The sequence below is a fragment of the Panulirus ornatus genome, chromosome 49, assembly GCF_036320965.1.
Source record: "Panulirus ornatus isolate Po-2019 chromosome 49, ASM3632096v1, whole genome shotgun sequence".
Lineage (NCBI taxonomy): Eukaryota > Metazoa > Arthropoda > Malacostraca > Decapoda > Palinuridae > Panulirus > Panulirus ornatus.
The window spans coordinates 13592537-13609662 of NC_092272.1; positions in this window are offsets into that span (position 1 = coordinate 13592537).

Here is a 17126-nt window from a genome sequence, read left to right on the forward strand (position 1 = left end):
TGGTGGCAGAAGAGATGTGATTGGTTTAATGTGATGCGTTGCCTGGGTGGCCATCAAGATCTCTACTTCCCATCCAGTTCAGTGGTACTGCTTTGCATCGGAGGCTGAAACGTTTACAATACAGCTGCAATTTAGCATCAGACCAATTCTAATTAAGCTTTGTGTAAGCTTATCTCATTTCTCGATATGATTCAAACTTACATTGTCTCACCTCTACCCACCCAAACTTAATCTCACCCAGTTCAGTCCGCTATAACTCCATTTAATAACATTGGTTAGAAGAGAAGTGTTCTCTTTCTCTTCCTCTCTCCTCCCTCACTGTTATATTCGTAGGAAGAACATACTGATATATGAATCTGGCAATAGGAACCTAAGTGTACTCCTGGAACAGAGAGAGAGAGTCCAGGAGCTAGATCATGTTCCAGAGGCGGACGTGCTCATCGGTCGTCAACAACACCCACTGCTTACCCTCAGCTGGCGATGGACTTTACGTGTAGAAACAGATCACTATTAACACACCCCCTTAATTAATGGGAGAGTACGTTCGTGTGGGCGCTTTCCTTCATAACTTATTTCAGTAGAGTTTTATAATTTTGTATATGTTGTGTGTTATCATATATATACATACATATATATATATATATATATATATATATATATATATATATATATATATATATATATATATATATATATATATATATATATATATATATATATATATATATATATACATATATATATCCCTTAACAAGTCATGAGATGTACATAATTAGCAATCAGTTAATGAGTAACTTGTCTGTATATGTAGATGTTGTTATATAGTTTTATATATGTAATATAAATGCCTTTTAATGGTGTATTTTTTTACAGTTCAATTTGTATATAGTGTATTGTCAATGTAAAAACAAATTGTTAGAAATAAAGGTAAGATATTGTGTGATAGTTTTTCTCACCAGCGATTGTTAATTGTCATTTGTATAACCAGAAAAAGCTTCGTCTTTCATCGAACAGAGTTCAGTGAGATTAAGTTTAAAGACGACGACAAGATATATTATGTCTTCGATATCGCAGCATATCTAACTTAGATGTTCTGTCTGATAAAAGATGTCATATATAAATATATATATATATATATATATATATATATATATATATATATATATATATATATATATGATGATCCGTGATGATACTATAAAGGTGAAATCGCACTTCAGTAGGAGTTCATAAAATTCTATTTAACGAAATTTTTCTGTACATGTGGCACGGCTTGTTTCGTGAAGACAGTCCACCTCATCAGGTACCAGTACTTAACAAAGTTATGTAAATCCCAACATTACACTTGGTTCCCGCCGTACAACACCAGTCTTTCTAGGCCCAGCACTGTCAACTATGTCTGGTCGTAACCCTTGTAAGGGTGAGTGATTAAAAAGGGTCAGGTGGCAGGGGGTTGACCTGGGTAGCTGGGTGTGTCATGAACAAGTCTTTTATATGTTTTTTGTGTTTTGTCACTTTTCTCATAATCATTTGGTTAATACTAGGATGGGCCTTAAAGTTTCCTGCGGGACAAATTCAAGTTCTTAATATTAGCAATTAAGACAGATTCAATGACGTTACGTGTGGCATAATCAGCAGAGGAGTATAAAATAACAGGGATTTCATGATCTATGGATTGGCATCAGAAGTCAGTATGGAGGGAAGTTCTTTAATACGGACTCTATAAAGGCGAATTTCTATTCTCGGTGCAACCTCGAGCAAGAGGAGTCCGGTAACATCAATGGAGGAGATAAGGCAAAAGGTATTGGCACTAAATAAATAAACTACAGACCTGAAGTAATCACAGAGTCGACTAGTAAATTGACATGTCCTGAAGTAACGAAGAAAAATCCGTGTCATCACAAAATAACATCAATGAAGATGAAATTGCTGCGTAAAGAGTATCATAAAGAAGGCCTAAAAACACAGGAACAATCTAACTTCATAAACTCCAAGAACAGCTGTAGGATCCAGATGCAGAATGCATAAGTAACACGATTTAAAGTCAAGTACAGCAAAGAAAGAAATCGTGATTAACTACATGAAAATACACAAACACACACAAAAATAGTGTAACACATACACTTAAAAAAGGATTCACTTGAGAAGAATTATTATCTTCCTACCATCTTGCTTCATACATAACCTACATTTGTGGACAGGCTTTTCTTAACACCCTTTAGCGAAACGCTTCAGAACCCAACTCAAGGATTCAGAGGACGTCGAATCCTCACCAAACCTGTATAGAGGAATGGGATATGATATCCAATATGTACAATGACCATATAGCTGGTAAGCCGCCTGGCAGTCATGCGTGAACCACAATGACACAATCATCTCCCGTTGTCTTGAAATATCTTACCACTGCTCGCCCGAGAGTCGAACCCGGGCCACAAGGAACAATAGCCGGACAGATTACCACTTGACCACAGATGGGACAAAGACTATTTCTCATGAGTTGCTATACTGTGGGCGACGTGTTTCATCCCACAGGTCCGTGGTGTGTGAGGCGAGAGAATTCCAGAGCAGCAGTGAAGCAATTTAGGAGTTGGTTTTGTGGTACGCTGTCAAACTACTGCTCTCGGCCGCCCAGGTTCGACTCTCTCGGGCGCTACGCTCAGTGGGAAAAGAAATTATTATCAGATTGGTTTACATGTTAACATTACCCTGAGATGGAGGGAGTCTGAGTTGTATAGATGTAAGAATAGGAGAAGGTAAAGCCTGAGCTTTTCGCTCTTCAAAATTACATAAATCAGATGAAATGTATAGACTTAAGGCACTTTTAGAAACAGAGTCCTAACGTGTGGCTAAAGAGTTCATCTATAGAGAAGAAGTCCGTTGCATGATTCAATTCTTTGTGCTGTGGGAGAAAAGGTGGCTCCTTTCAACAAACGTGCACTCAACAACCAGATTAGCTGGAACGTTTGTGAACAGGAATGACAAAAGTCAGAGCTGCTGCACACAACTGCCCTCTGCTTGAGCCTGGAACACTTGTGAACTGGAGTGACGAAAGGTCTGACCTGATGAAGGATACCCCTTTGGTCAAGGAGACGTGGATCCTCGAGGTAAGGGTTAGAAGCCTGATGTCAGGTCTTCGATTAGAGAAAAAAACACAAAACAAAACAAGTCTGCTGTAAATAGAGAGAGAGAGAGAGAGAGAGAGAGAGAGAGAGAGAGAGAGAGAGAGAGAGAGAGAGAGAGAGAGAGAGAGAGAGAGAGAGAGAGAGAGAGAGAGAGAGACTGGATGAATGCACTATCATGTTGTCAATGCCTTCACGTTGGTAAGTCTATGGTGTTGCCAGCTCTGTCTCGCCCAGACAAAGCCTATCCTAAACTTCACAATGAACTCTACACACACAAACGCCCCCAGTCACACCCTTTACTAAGAACTGTGTTGGATAAGAAATTTTTGAAGTGATGTCGTCCTTTATGGAAACCACCTGGACTTAAAGCTTTTTGAGGACTGGAACAATTTCACTGGAATGGTAGACCGAGTGTCATGTGTCAATTGCTTCCCCATATCCTGTGTGTCAACACTATGAACACTATCAGGAATTCTTTTTTTCTCTCTCTCTTTGGTATGATTTTCATCTCGTCATTCAAAAATTCAAGCCCCACAGTTTTACAAGCTTTTAGAAACTAAAATGGATACATAAATCATAATAACAATATAATTTGAAAAGAAATGAACATAAGATAGGATGTTGGATGGTTTGCTTGTATATTATAGTTTTTAACTTACCTTATCTCAGAATACTTGATGGATACAGTACTGTCATTCTCTTCAATAGTAAACTTTATTGGTAGCTGTGAGGTATCCAGTCTTGTCAAAAACAAATTAGTATCATCACTGACTGGCCAAAATATCAGGATTGTCATCTGCATATGTGAACCACACATTTTTCTGGGTTCGTATAGCTTACCCTTGTTTCAAAATATTTCATGTAAAAGTTAGCCGACACATACGTTTTCTGTGGTTTCCTTTGACTGCTTCACTAGCCCTGGTTTAGCCCATAAACAGCATTTGGCTTCCAGTTTATTAGATTGTTCCAATGCTCTCTGTCCCGTGCATGCCTAACACCCTCCTGCCTGTACAGGCCCCAGGAACGCCAAGAGCCTTTCATTCTGTTCTTCTGTCTTCAATTCGTTCTTACCATTCTTATATTCTCAATTTTTTGACACGTATACCTCGTTAGTCTATTTCTCCGCATTCATCCTTTCCATATGGGCAGACCATTTTAGGACACCCTCTGCATCTTTCTCAGCCACACTTCCTTACTACCACTTCTCTCTATCTTTCTCACCTTATCATTTCTTACTCGACCAGCGCTACTCTTGCCCCAAATTGTTTTGAAGAATTTTATTTCCGACATGTGCACCCTCTCAGTAGCCCCAGTCCTACGTCATACAATCCAGTTGGGACAAAAATACTTAGAATCTTTTTCACTCCATCTTTCCACCTCCAATGTGGTCTCCCACTTATCCTTGTTCCCTTCACCTCTGACACATACATCCTTTTTGTCAATCTTTCCTCACTCATTCTCTCCATATGTCCAAACCATTTCAACGCATCCTCTTCTACACTTTCAGCCATACTCTTTGAATTTCTACACATCTTTCTTACCCTTTCATTTCTTACTCGATCAAACCACCTCACACCACATATTATCCTCAAACATTTCACTTCCAACACATCCACCCTCCTCCGTACAACCCTATCTATAGCCCATGCCTCGCAAATATCTAGCATTGTTGGAACCACTATTCCTTCAAACATACCCTTTTTTGCTCTCCCAGATAACATTCTCGCCTTCCACACATTCTTCATCTCTCCCAGAACCTTCTCCTCCTCCCCCACCCTGTGACTCACTTCCGTTTCCATGGTTCCATCCCCTACTAAATCCACTCCCAGATATCTAAAACACTTCATTTCCTCCAATTTCTATCCATTCAAACTTATATCCAAATTAAGTTGTCTCTCAACTCTACTGAACCTAATAACCTTTCTCTTATTCACATTTACTTTCAACTTTTGCCTTTCATACACTTTTCCAAACTCAGCTACCAGCCTCTGCAGCTAATCACAAGAATCATCCATTAGAGCTATATCATCAGCGAACAACAACTGACTCACTTCCGAAACCCTCTCATCCACAACAGACTGCATACTTGCCCCTCTCTCCAAAACTCTTGCATTTATCTCTCTACCTACCTCATCCATAAAAAAGTCAAGCAACCATGCAGACATCACATGCCCCTGCCGCAGATGAACATTTACGGGGAACCAATCACTCTCCTCTCTTCCTAATCGTACACATGTCTTACATCCTTGGTAAAAAAAATTCACTGATCTTAGTAACTTACCTCCCACTCCATATACTCTTAATACCTTTCAAGAAGCATCTCTATTAACCCTATTATATGCCTTCTCCAGATCAAAGAAAATTACATACAAATCCATTTGTTTTCTAAGTATTTCTCACATATATTCTTCAAAGTAAACACTTGGTCCACACATCCTCTGCCACTTCTGAAACCACACTGCTCTTCCCCAATCTGATGCTCAGCACATTCCTTGACCCTCTCAATCAATACCCTCCCATATAACTTCCCAGAAATACTCAACAGACTTATACCTCTGTAGTTTGAACACTCATCATGCATGCATCCCGCCAATCCTCAAGCACTTCACCATGAACCATGCATACACCGAATATCCTTACCAACCATTTAACAATACAGTCACCCCTTTTTTAATAAATTCCACTACAATACCGTCTAAACCCGCCGCCTTGCCAGACTTCATCTTTCTCAAAGCTTTCATTACCTCCTGTCTCTTCACCAAATGATTCTCCCTTACTCTCTCGCTTCGTACACCACCCCACCTAGAACACCCTATAGCAGCCACTCTATCGTCAAACACATTCGACAAACCAAAATGCTCATCCATCACTATCTGTCGTCACTTCCCCACTTGCTCCATTCACCGATATTTCCGTTTGTTTTCTTGTCTTACACACGTTATTTACCCCCTTCAAAAACATCTTTTTATTTTGCCTAAAATTTGATGATACTCTCTCATCCCAATTCTCATTTGTCCTCTCTTTCAACTCTTGCACCTTCCTCTTGACCTCTTGCTGCTTTCTTTTATACATCTCCCATTTATTTGCACTATTTCCCTGCAAAATTCGTCCAAACGCCTCTTTTCTTTTCCACCAGCAATCTTACTTATTCATCCCACCACTCACTACCCTTTCCAATCCGTCCACCTCCCACCTTTCTCATACCACATGCATCTCTTGCGCAAACCATCATTGCTTCCCTAAATACATCCCATTCCTCCCCCACTCCCCTTACGTCATTTGCTCTCACCTTTTGCCATTCTGTACTCGATCCTCCTGGTACTTCCTCACACAAGTCTCCTTTCCAAGCTCACTTACTCTCACCACTCTTCACCCCAACATTCTCTCTTCTTTTCTGAAAGCCTCTAGAAATCTTCACCTTCGCCTCCACAAGATAGTGATCAGACATCCCTCCAGCTGCCCCTCTCAGTACATTAACATCCAAAAGTCTCTCATTTACACTCCTATCAATTAACACGTAGTCCAATGAGCCACTTTGACCATCTCTCCTACTCACATACTTATACTTATGAATATCTCTCTTTTTAAAACAGGTTTTCCCAATCAGCAGTCCTTATTCAGCACACAAATCCACAAACTCTTCACCATTTCTATTTACAACACTGAACATCCCATGCACACCAATTATACTCTCATCTGCTACATTACTCACCTTCGCGTTTAAATCATCCATCACTATAACCCGGTCACGCGGATCAAGGCTGTTAATACACTCACGCAACTGCTCCCAAAACACTTACCTCTCATGATCGTTTTGGTCACGACCAGGTACATAGGCCAAATGATCACCCATCTCTCCCCATCCACTCTCAGTTTTACCCAAAACAATCTAGGGCTTGCTTTCTCACACTTTATCACATACTCCCACAACTCCTGCTTCAGGAATATTGCTTCTCCTTGATTAGCTCTTGTCCTCTCACCATCCCCTGATTTTACTCCCAAGACTCTCCAAAAACACTCCTTCCCTCTATCCTTGAGCTTCGTTTCACTCAGAGCTAAAACATCCAGGTTGCTTTCCTCAAACATGCAACATATCTCTCCTTTTTTCTCATCTTGGTTACATCCACACACATTTAGACACCCCAATCTGAGCCTTCGAGGAGGATGAGGACTCCCCGCATGACTCCTTTTTCAGTTTCCCGTTTCAGAAAGTGAAAGCCAAGGAGTGGAGGGTTTCTAGCCCACGGCCCTCGCCCCCTTTAGTCGCGTTCTACGACATGCGGGGAATCAGTGGGAAGTATTCTTTCTCCCCATCCCCAGATATATATATATATATATGTATATGTATATATTATTTTTTTTATTTCTATTTTGCTTTGTCGCTGTCTCCCGCGTTAGCGAGGTAGCACAAGGAAACAGACGAAAGAATGGCCCAACCCGCCCACATACACATGTATATACATACACGTCCACACACGTAAATATACATACCTATACATCTCAATGTACACATATATATACACACACAGACATATGCACACATACATATGTACATAATTCATACTGTCTGCCTTTATTTGTTCCCATCGCCACCCCGCCACACATGGAATAACTACCCCCTCCCCCTTCATGTGCGCGAGGTAGCGCCAGGAAAAGACACCAAAGGCCACATTCGTTCACACTCAGTCTCTAGCTGTCATGTAATAATGCACCGAAACCACAGCTCCCTTTCCACATCCAGGCCCCACACAACTTTCCATGGTTTACCCCAGACGCTTCACATGCCCTGGTTCAATCCATTGACAGCACGTCGACCCCGGTATACCACATCGTTCCAATTGACTCTATTCCTTGCCCGCCTTTCACCCTCCTGCATGTTCAGGCCCCGATCACTCAAAATCTTTTTCACTCCATCTTTCTACCTCCAATTTGGTCTCCCACTTCTCCTCGTTCCCTCCACCTCAGACACATATATCCTCTTTGTCAGTCTTTCCTCACTCATTCTCTCCATGTGACCGAACCATTTCAAAACACCCTCTTCTGCTCTCTCAACCACACTCTTTTTATTTCCACCTCACACCACATATTGTCCTCAAACCTCTCATTTCCAGCACATCCACCCTCCTGCGCACCACTCTATCCATAGCCCACGCCTCGCAACCATACAACATTGTTGGAACCACTATTCCTTCAAACATACCCATTTTTGCTTTCCGAGATAATGTTCTCGACTTCCAAACATTCTTCAATGCTCACAGAATTTTCGCCCCCTCCCCCACCCTATATATATATATATATATATATATATATATATATATATATATATATATATATATATATATATATATATACTAAATAGGATACCGGCCAATGCATTGGAAGAAATGGCTTTTTTTGGATAGTTTTACATAGGTCTGAAAAGTAACTTTTGCTAGCCTTAAAGTCAGACTCTGGTAACCCTTGGATGCTGCCTTTGATCCTGAGGTACCTGAACACTGAGATTCTTAGGTCACCTCTCTGGAGCGAGCTCAGTAAATTGAGGGTTTTAAAAGAAAAAAAAAGAGAAAGTCTCTTGTTGGGCTCAAAATGGCTATGAAGGCCAACGATGGAGTAGCTGCAAATAGATACACTAAATTCTGTAGTAGTACCCTCGCTTAAAATTCTAGGCCTTCACCTTCGGCCGTGAGAATCACAATCATAGACGCTTTAAAAGTAAACGTGTAGTCTTTGTGATGTCGGTCCTATAGTTGCATCGCTCAGGTCGTAAGAAACTATCAAGGAAGCGTATTATTACCTTAGTGTCAACCTATATAGCGTCAAAAGTCCAATATTCTGAAGTACCTACACAGTAAATATGGAACCTCTATGTAATGTAGATCCAACGTGATAGAATTTATATACAAACACATTATCAAGTATAAACATTGATCAAAAATTTTCTAATACTCGAATTATCTAAGATTTTAAGAAAACTTGTGATATAAACGTATCAAATATCACAGAATATCGTTGCAGTGAAAACCAGCTATGAGTTTGAAGGATTTTGAGGGCTGGCTATTTTACATCTAAGTCTGCTTCAAAACTGACTCGGTTTCTTTTGTTATTTCAAACGGAGATTCGCTAACACGTTAGAACAAAACTTTACAAGACTGTTGATAATGTCACGAATGTATTACACACTTCTTACAAATAATTGATTAAGACAAACAAATTAGTTACTAAACTGTTAAGGAAAAAACTCTAAATAGAATAGACCTAGCATAATCTTCAAATAATAGAAAACGTCATGCTTCTCTGGGGAGCTCGTATAACACAGATTTATCTTAGTATATACGGCTATGTTGTTGTTATTTAGTTCAGTTATGAATCTTTCACATGCAGTGACTGAAGTGTGTTGATGTGGAATTCACTGTTAGCACGATCTGTTAGGGAAAAGTTACTGGCACGTAATGCATGACTAAACTCGTGAGTGAGGTGGGTTTTGACAGGAACTGGTCAGATCAGTATGATCGACCGAGATGATCGATGATTAGAACTTTGATAACTCTTGCTCATTTAGATAAGTTTAGAACACATTTTGTCTCCTTTTGTATAGCGGTTAGCATTCCTGTCTCTTGCACAGGGGTCCCGAGTTCGATCCTGGCTGCAGGAGGTTTGTATGTGATATATATATATATATATATATATATATATATATATATATATATATATATATATATATATATATATATATATATATATATATATATATATATATATATATATATATAAGTATATGTATGTAAGTAGGAGAGATGGCCAGAGAGCGTTATTGAGTTACGTGCTAATTGATAGGCGTGCGAAAGAGAGACTTTTAGATGTTAATGTGCTGAGAGGTGCAACTGGAGGGATGTCTGATCATTATCTAGTGGAGGCGAAGGTGAAGATTTGTAGAAGTTTTCAGAAAGGAAGAGAGAATGTTGGGGTGAAGAGAGTGGTGAGAGTAAGTGAGCTTGGGAGGGAGACTTGTGTGAGGAAGAACCAGAGGAGATTGAGTACAGAATGGAAAAAGGTGAGAACAAAGGAGGTAAGGGGAGTGGGGGAGGAATGGGATGTATTTAGGGAATCAGTGATGGCTTGCGCAAAAGATACTTGTAACATGAGAAGCGTGGGAGGTTAGCAGATTAGAAAGGGTAGTGAGAGGTGGGATGAAGAAGTAAGATTATTAGTGAAAGAGAAGAGAGAGGCATTTGGACGATTTTTGCAGAGAAATAATGCAAATGAGTGGGAGATGTATAAAAGAAAGAGGCAGCAGGTCAAGAGAAAGGTGCAAGAGGTGAAAAAGAGGGCAAATGAGAGTTGGGGTGAGAGAGTATCATTAAATTTTAGGGAGAATAAAGATGTTTTGGAAGGAGGCAAATAAAGTGCGTAAGACATGGGAAGAAATAGGAACTTCAGTGAAGGGAGCTAATGGAGAGGTGATAACAAGTAGTGGTGATGTGAGGAGATGGAGTGAGTATTTTGAAGGTTTGTTGAATGTGTTTGATGATAGAGTGGCAGATATAGGATGTTTTGGTCGGGGTGGTGTGCAAAGTGAAAGGCTTAGGGAGAATGATTTGGTAAACAGAGAAGAGGTAGTAAAAGCTTTACGGAAGATGAAAGCCGGCAAGGCAGCGGGTTTGGATGGTATTGCTGTGGATTTTATTAAAAAGGGGGTGACTGTATTGTTGACTGGTTGATAAGGTTATTTGACGTATGTATGACACATGGTGAGGTGCATGAGGATAGGCTGAATGCTTGCATAACGCCATTGTACAAAGGCAAAGGGGATAAAAGTGAGTGCTCAAATCACAGAGGTCTAAGTTTGTTGAGTATTCCTGGTAAATCATATTAGAAGGTATTGATAGAGAGGGTGAAGGCATGTACAGAGCATCAGACTGGGGAAGAGCAGTGTGGTTTCAGAAGTGGTAGAGGATGTATGGATCAGGTGTTTGCTTTGAAGAATGTATGTGAGAAATACTAAGAAAAGCAAATGGATTTGTATGTGGCATTTATGGATCTGGAGAAGGCATATGATTGGGTTGATAGAGATGCTCTGTGGAAGGTATTAAGAATATATGGTGTGGGAGGCAAGTTGTTAGAAGCAGTGAAAAGTTTTATCAAGGATGTAAGGCATGTGTACGTGTAGGAAGAGAGGAAAGTGATTGGTTCTCAGTGAATATAGTTTTGCGGCAGGGGTGTGTGATGTCTCCATGGTTGTTTAATTTGTTTATGGATGGGTTGTTAGGGAGGTGAATGCAAGAGTTTTGGAAAGAGGGGCAAGTATGCAGTCTGTTGTGGATGAGAGAGCTTGGGAAGTGAGTCAGTTGTTGTTCGCTGATGATACAGCGCTGGTAGCTGATTCGTGTGAGAAACTGCAGAAGCTGGTGACTGAGTTTGGTATAGTATGTGAAAGAAGATAGCTGAGAGTACATGTGAATAAGAGCAAGGTTATTCGGTACAGCAGGGTTGAGGGACAAGTCAATTGGGAGGTAAGTTTGAATGGAGAAAAGCTGGAGGAAGTGAAGTGTTTTAGATATCTGGGAGTGGATTTGGCAGCGGATGGAACCATGGAAGAGGAAGTGAATCATAGGGTGGGGGAAGGGGCGAAATTTCTGGGAGCGTTGAAGAATGTGTGGAAGTCGAGAACATTATCTCGGAAAGCAAAAATGGGTATGTTTGAAGGAATAGTGGTTCCAACAATGTTATGTGGTTGCAAGACGTGGGCTATAGATAGAGCTGTGCAGAGGAGGGTAGATGTGCTGGAAATGAGATGTTTGAGGACAATATGTGGTGTGAGGTGGTTTGATCAAGTAAGTAATAATAGGGTAAGAGAGATGTGTGGTAATAGAAAGAATGTGGTTGGGAGCAGAGAGGGTGTTTTGAAATGGTTTGGTCACATGGAGAGAATGAGTGAGGAAAGATTGACCAAGAGAATATATGTGTCGGAGGTGGAGGGAACGAGGAGAAGTGGGAGACGAAATTGGAGGTGGAAAGATGGAGTGAAAAAGATTTTGAGCGATCGGGGCCTGAACTTGCAGGAGGTTGAAAGGCGTGCAAGGAGTATAGTGAATTGGAACGATGTGGTATACCGAGGTCGACGTGCTGTCAATGGATTGAACCAGGGCATATGAAGCGTCTGAGGTAAACCATGGAAAGTTCTGTAGGGCTTGGATGTGGAAAGGGAGCTGTGGTTTCGGGCATTATTGCATGACAGGTAGAGACTGAGCGTGAAAGAATGTTTCCTTTGTTGTCTTTTCCTAGTGCTACCTCGAGCACATGAGGGGGAAGGGGGTTGTCATTCTATTTGTGGCGGGGTGGCGATGGGAATGTATAAAGCCAGACAGTATGAATTATGTACATATATATATATATATATATATATATATATATATATATATATATATATATATATATATATATATATATATATATATATATATATATATATGTCTGTGTGTGTATATATATGTATACGTTGAGATATATAGGTATGTATATTGGCGTGTGTGGACATGTATGTATATACATGTGTATGTGGGTGGGTTGGGCCATTCTTTCGTCTGTTTCCTTACGCTACCCCGCTAACACGGGAGACAGCGACAAAGCAAAATAAGAAAAATAAATTATATGTATATATATATATATATATATATATATATATATATATATATATATATATATATATATATATATATATATATACATATATATATTAGTGAAAGAGAAGAGAGAGGCATTTGGACGATTTTTGCAGGGAAAAAATGCAATTGAGTGGGAGATGTATAAAAGAAAGAGACAGGAGGTCAAGAGAAAGGTGCAAGAGGTGAAAAAAGGGCAAATGAGAGTTGGGGTGAGAGACTATCAGTAAATTTTAGGGAGAATAAAAAGATGTTCTGGAAGGAGGTAAATAAAGTGCGTAAGACAAGGGAGCAAATGGGAACTTCAGTGAAGGGCGCAAATGGGGAGGTGATAACAAGTAGTGGTGATGTGAGAAGGAGATGGAGTGAGTATTTTGAAGGTTTGTTGAATGTGTTTGATGATAGAGTGGCAGATATAGGGTGTTTTGGTCGAGGTGGTGTGCAAAGTGAGAGGGTTAGGGAAAATGATTTGGTAAACAGAGAAGAGGAAGTGAAAGCTTTGCGGAAGATGAAAGCCGGCAAGGCAGCAGGTTTGGATGGTATTGCAGTGGAATTTATTAAAAAAGGGGGTGACTGTATTGTTGACTGGTTGGTAAGGTTATTTAATGTATGTATGACTCATGGTGAGGTGCCTGAGGATTGGCGGAATGCGTGCATAGTGCCATTGTACAAAGGCAAAGGGGATAAGAGTGAGTGCTCAAATTACAGAGGTATAAGTTTGTTGAGTATTCCTGCTAAATTATATGGGAGGGTATTGATTGAGAGGGTGAAGGCATGTACAGAGCATCAGATTGGGGAAGAGCAGTGTGGTTTGAGAAGTGGTAGAGGATGTGTGGATCAGGTGTTTGCTTTGAAGAATGTATGTGAGAAATACTTAGAGAAGCAAATGGATTTGTATGTAGCATTTATGGATCTGGAGAAGGCATATGATAGAGTTGATAGAGATGCTCTGTGGAAGGTATTAAGAATATATGGTGTGGGAGGAAAGTTGTTAGAAGCAGTGAAAAGTTTTTATCGAGGATGTATGGCATGTGTACGTGTAGGAAGAGAGGAAAGTGATTGGTTCTCAGTGAATGTAGGTTTGCGGCAGGGGTGTGTGATGTCTCCATGGTTGTTTAATTTGTTTATGGATGGGGTTGTTAGGGAGGTAAATGCAAGAGTTTTGGAAAGAGGGGCAAGTATGAAGTCTGTTGGGGATGAGAGAGCTTGGGAAGTGAGTCAGTTGTTGTTCGCTGATGATACAGCGCTGGTGGCTGATTCATGTGAGAAACTGCAGAAGCTGGTGACTGAGTTTGGTAAAGTGTGTGGAAGAAGAAAGTTAAGAGTAAATGTGAATAAGAGCAAGGTTATTAGGTACAGTAGGGTTGAGGGTCAAGTCAATTGGGAGGTGAGTTTGAATGGAGAAAAACTGGAGGAAGTGAAGTGTTTTAGATATCTGGGAGTGGATCTGGCAGCGGATGGAACCATGGAAGCGGAAGTGGATCATAGGGTGGGGGAGGGGGCGAAAATTCTGGGGCCTTGAAGAATGTGTGGAAGTCGAGAACATTATCTCGGAAAGCAAAAATGGGTATGTTTGAAGGAATAGTGGTTCCAACAATGTTGTATGGTTGCGAGGCGTGGGCTATGGATAGAGTTGTGCGCAGGAGGATGGATGTGCTGGAAATGAGATGTTTGAGGACAATGTGTGGTGTGAGGTGGTTTGATCGAGTGAGTAACGTAAGGGTAAGAGAGATGTGTGGAAATAAAAAGAGCGTGGTTGAGAGAGCAGAAGAGGGTGTTTTGAAGTGGTTTGGGCACATGGAGAGAATGAGTGAGGAAAGATTGACCAAGAGGATATATGTGTCGGAGGTGGAGGTAACGAGGAGAAGAGGGAGACCAAATTGGAGGTGGAAAGATGGAGTGAAAAAGATTTTGTGTGATCGGGGCCTGAACATGCAGGAGGGTGAAAGGAGGGCAAGGAATAGAGTGAATTGGAGCGATGTGGCATACCGGGGTTGACGTGCTGTCAGTGGATTGAATCAAGGCATGTGAAGCGTCTGGGGAAAACCATGGAAAGCTGTGTAGGTATGTATATTTGCGTGTGTGGACGTATGTATACACATGTGAATGGGGGGGCGGGGTTGGGCCATTTCTTTCGTCTGTTTCCTTGCGCTACCTCGCAAACGCGGGAGACAGCGACAAAGTATAAAAAAAAAAAAAAAAAAAATATATATATATATATATATATATATATATATATATATATATATATATATATATATATATATATATATATATATATATATATATATATATATATATATATATGTGTGTGTGTGTGTGTGTATATTACAGCAAGAGACTCAGTGCGGCCTTTGTTGTCTTTTTTAGCACTACCTCGCGCGCATGCGGGGGAGGTGGTTGTCATCTCATATGTGGTGGGGTGGCGACGGGAATGACTAAAGGCAGCGAGTATGAATTATGTACATGTGTATATATGAATATGTCTGTATGTATATATATGTATACGTTGAAATGTATAGGTATGTATATATGCGTATGTGGACGTGTATGCATATACATGGGTATGTGGGTGGGTCGGGTCATTCTTTTTTCTGTTTCCTTGCGCTAGGTAGCGTTAAGAACAGAGGACGGAGCTTTTGAGGGAATATCCTCACTTGGCCCCCTTCTCTGTTCCTTATTTTGGAAAATTTAAAAACGAGAGGGGGGGATTTCCAGCCCCCATTCCCTCCCCATTTAGTCGTTTTCTGTGACACGCAGGCAATACGTGGGGAGATAGAATACGTCCCACTTATTCCTTGCATGTTGTAGAAGGTGACTAAAAAGGGAGGCAGCAGGGGGCTGGAAATCCTCCCTTCTCGTTTTTGATTTTCCCAAAGAAGTAAGAGAGCTGTGAGCCAAGCGAGGATATTCTCTCAAAAGCTCAGTCATCTGTTCTTAACAGAACTTCGCTGACGCGGGAAATGGCGAATACGTATGAAAATAAAGTATGTGTGTATATGTGTGTGTGTGTATGTGTGTGTGTGTGTGTGTGTGTGTGTGTGTGTGTGTGTGTGTGTGTGTGTGTGTGTGTCTGTCTGTCGTTATTGATATGATCTTTACTAAGGAATTCAGCTGTTCAAGTTGTCTCAGATAATATCAAGAAAAAAAATATCAGACAGAACTACCAATTCCTTAAGGTGGACTTTGTTACGTGTGCAACGTGAGGTTTCCAAGTGTATTTAAGTGTGTGTATCCAGATTTGTTCACTGTGTTACGTGAATGGAATTATAGATTACATTAGAAGAGGAACGGTGCGACAAGGGTGTTTTATTTTCGAGAGAGAGAGAGAGAGAGAGAGAGAGAGAGAGAGAGAGAGAGAGAGAGAGAGAGAGAGAGAGAGAGAGAGAGAGAGAGAGAGAGAGAGAGAGAGAGAGAGAGGAAATCCGGGTTTTGGAGACAAATTCCCCTCACCAACATTCTGCCTGACTCCTTGAGATATTCTAGTGAAAGTTTAGGGTTTCCAGAAGAAGTTATACCGAGAGCAGATAGAGGTCGAGCGAGAGAGATTATGAAGAATATCCAAAGGATCTAGAGGAACGTAGAGTGCATATGAGTGCATGTAGCTACATGCTGTCGGAAGGAAATCGATGATTGTAAGGAGAAAGAAAATAGGAAACATGAAGGAACGCTTGTGCTGTTATGGGTACGTAAGAGATGACACCATCTGCATCTAATGAGACAGCTCGACCAAAGAGGAAGCTAGTAATGAGGGAACAAAGAGTGGAGGAGGAGGAGGAGGAAGAGGAGGAGGTGCAGAATAATGAAGCTAAGAGATGAGATCCCAATTGTATACCTTAACAAAAGGTTTGTTATGGGCCATTGCTTACGATTCTCCAGAACTTTTAAGAGATGATGACTCGATATGAGGAAGATAGGAAAGGGCATCACGAAGGAGGAGGAGGAGGAGGAGGAGGAAGAAGATAGGAAAGGGCATCACGGAGGAGGAGGAGGTGCAGAAGAATGAAGGTAATAGATGATACCCATATTGTATAACTTACCAAAAGCTTTTGCTATGGGCCATTACGATTCTCCAGAACAATTCAGTGATGATGGCTCGACATGAAGAAGATAGAAAAGAGCATCAAGTGAAAGACAGCATCTTGAAGATGTTGCCAAGATTCATGATCTCTGAGGATATGGGAGACGAGGAGGAATTCAAAGTCTTGGCAATGGTGAATGTCAGAGCAACACGACAGCAGTCAGAGAGATCACAGCGAACCATCCTTCTCTGGGATGGAATGGACCAATTCGTTCGAGCAGTTCTTCGTCCAGCTAACACAAGCTACGGGCAATACGAAGGATG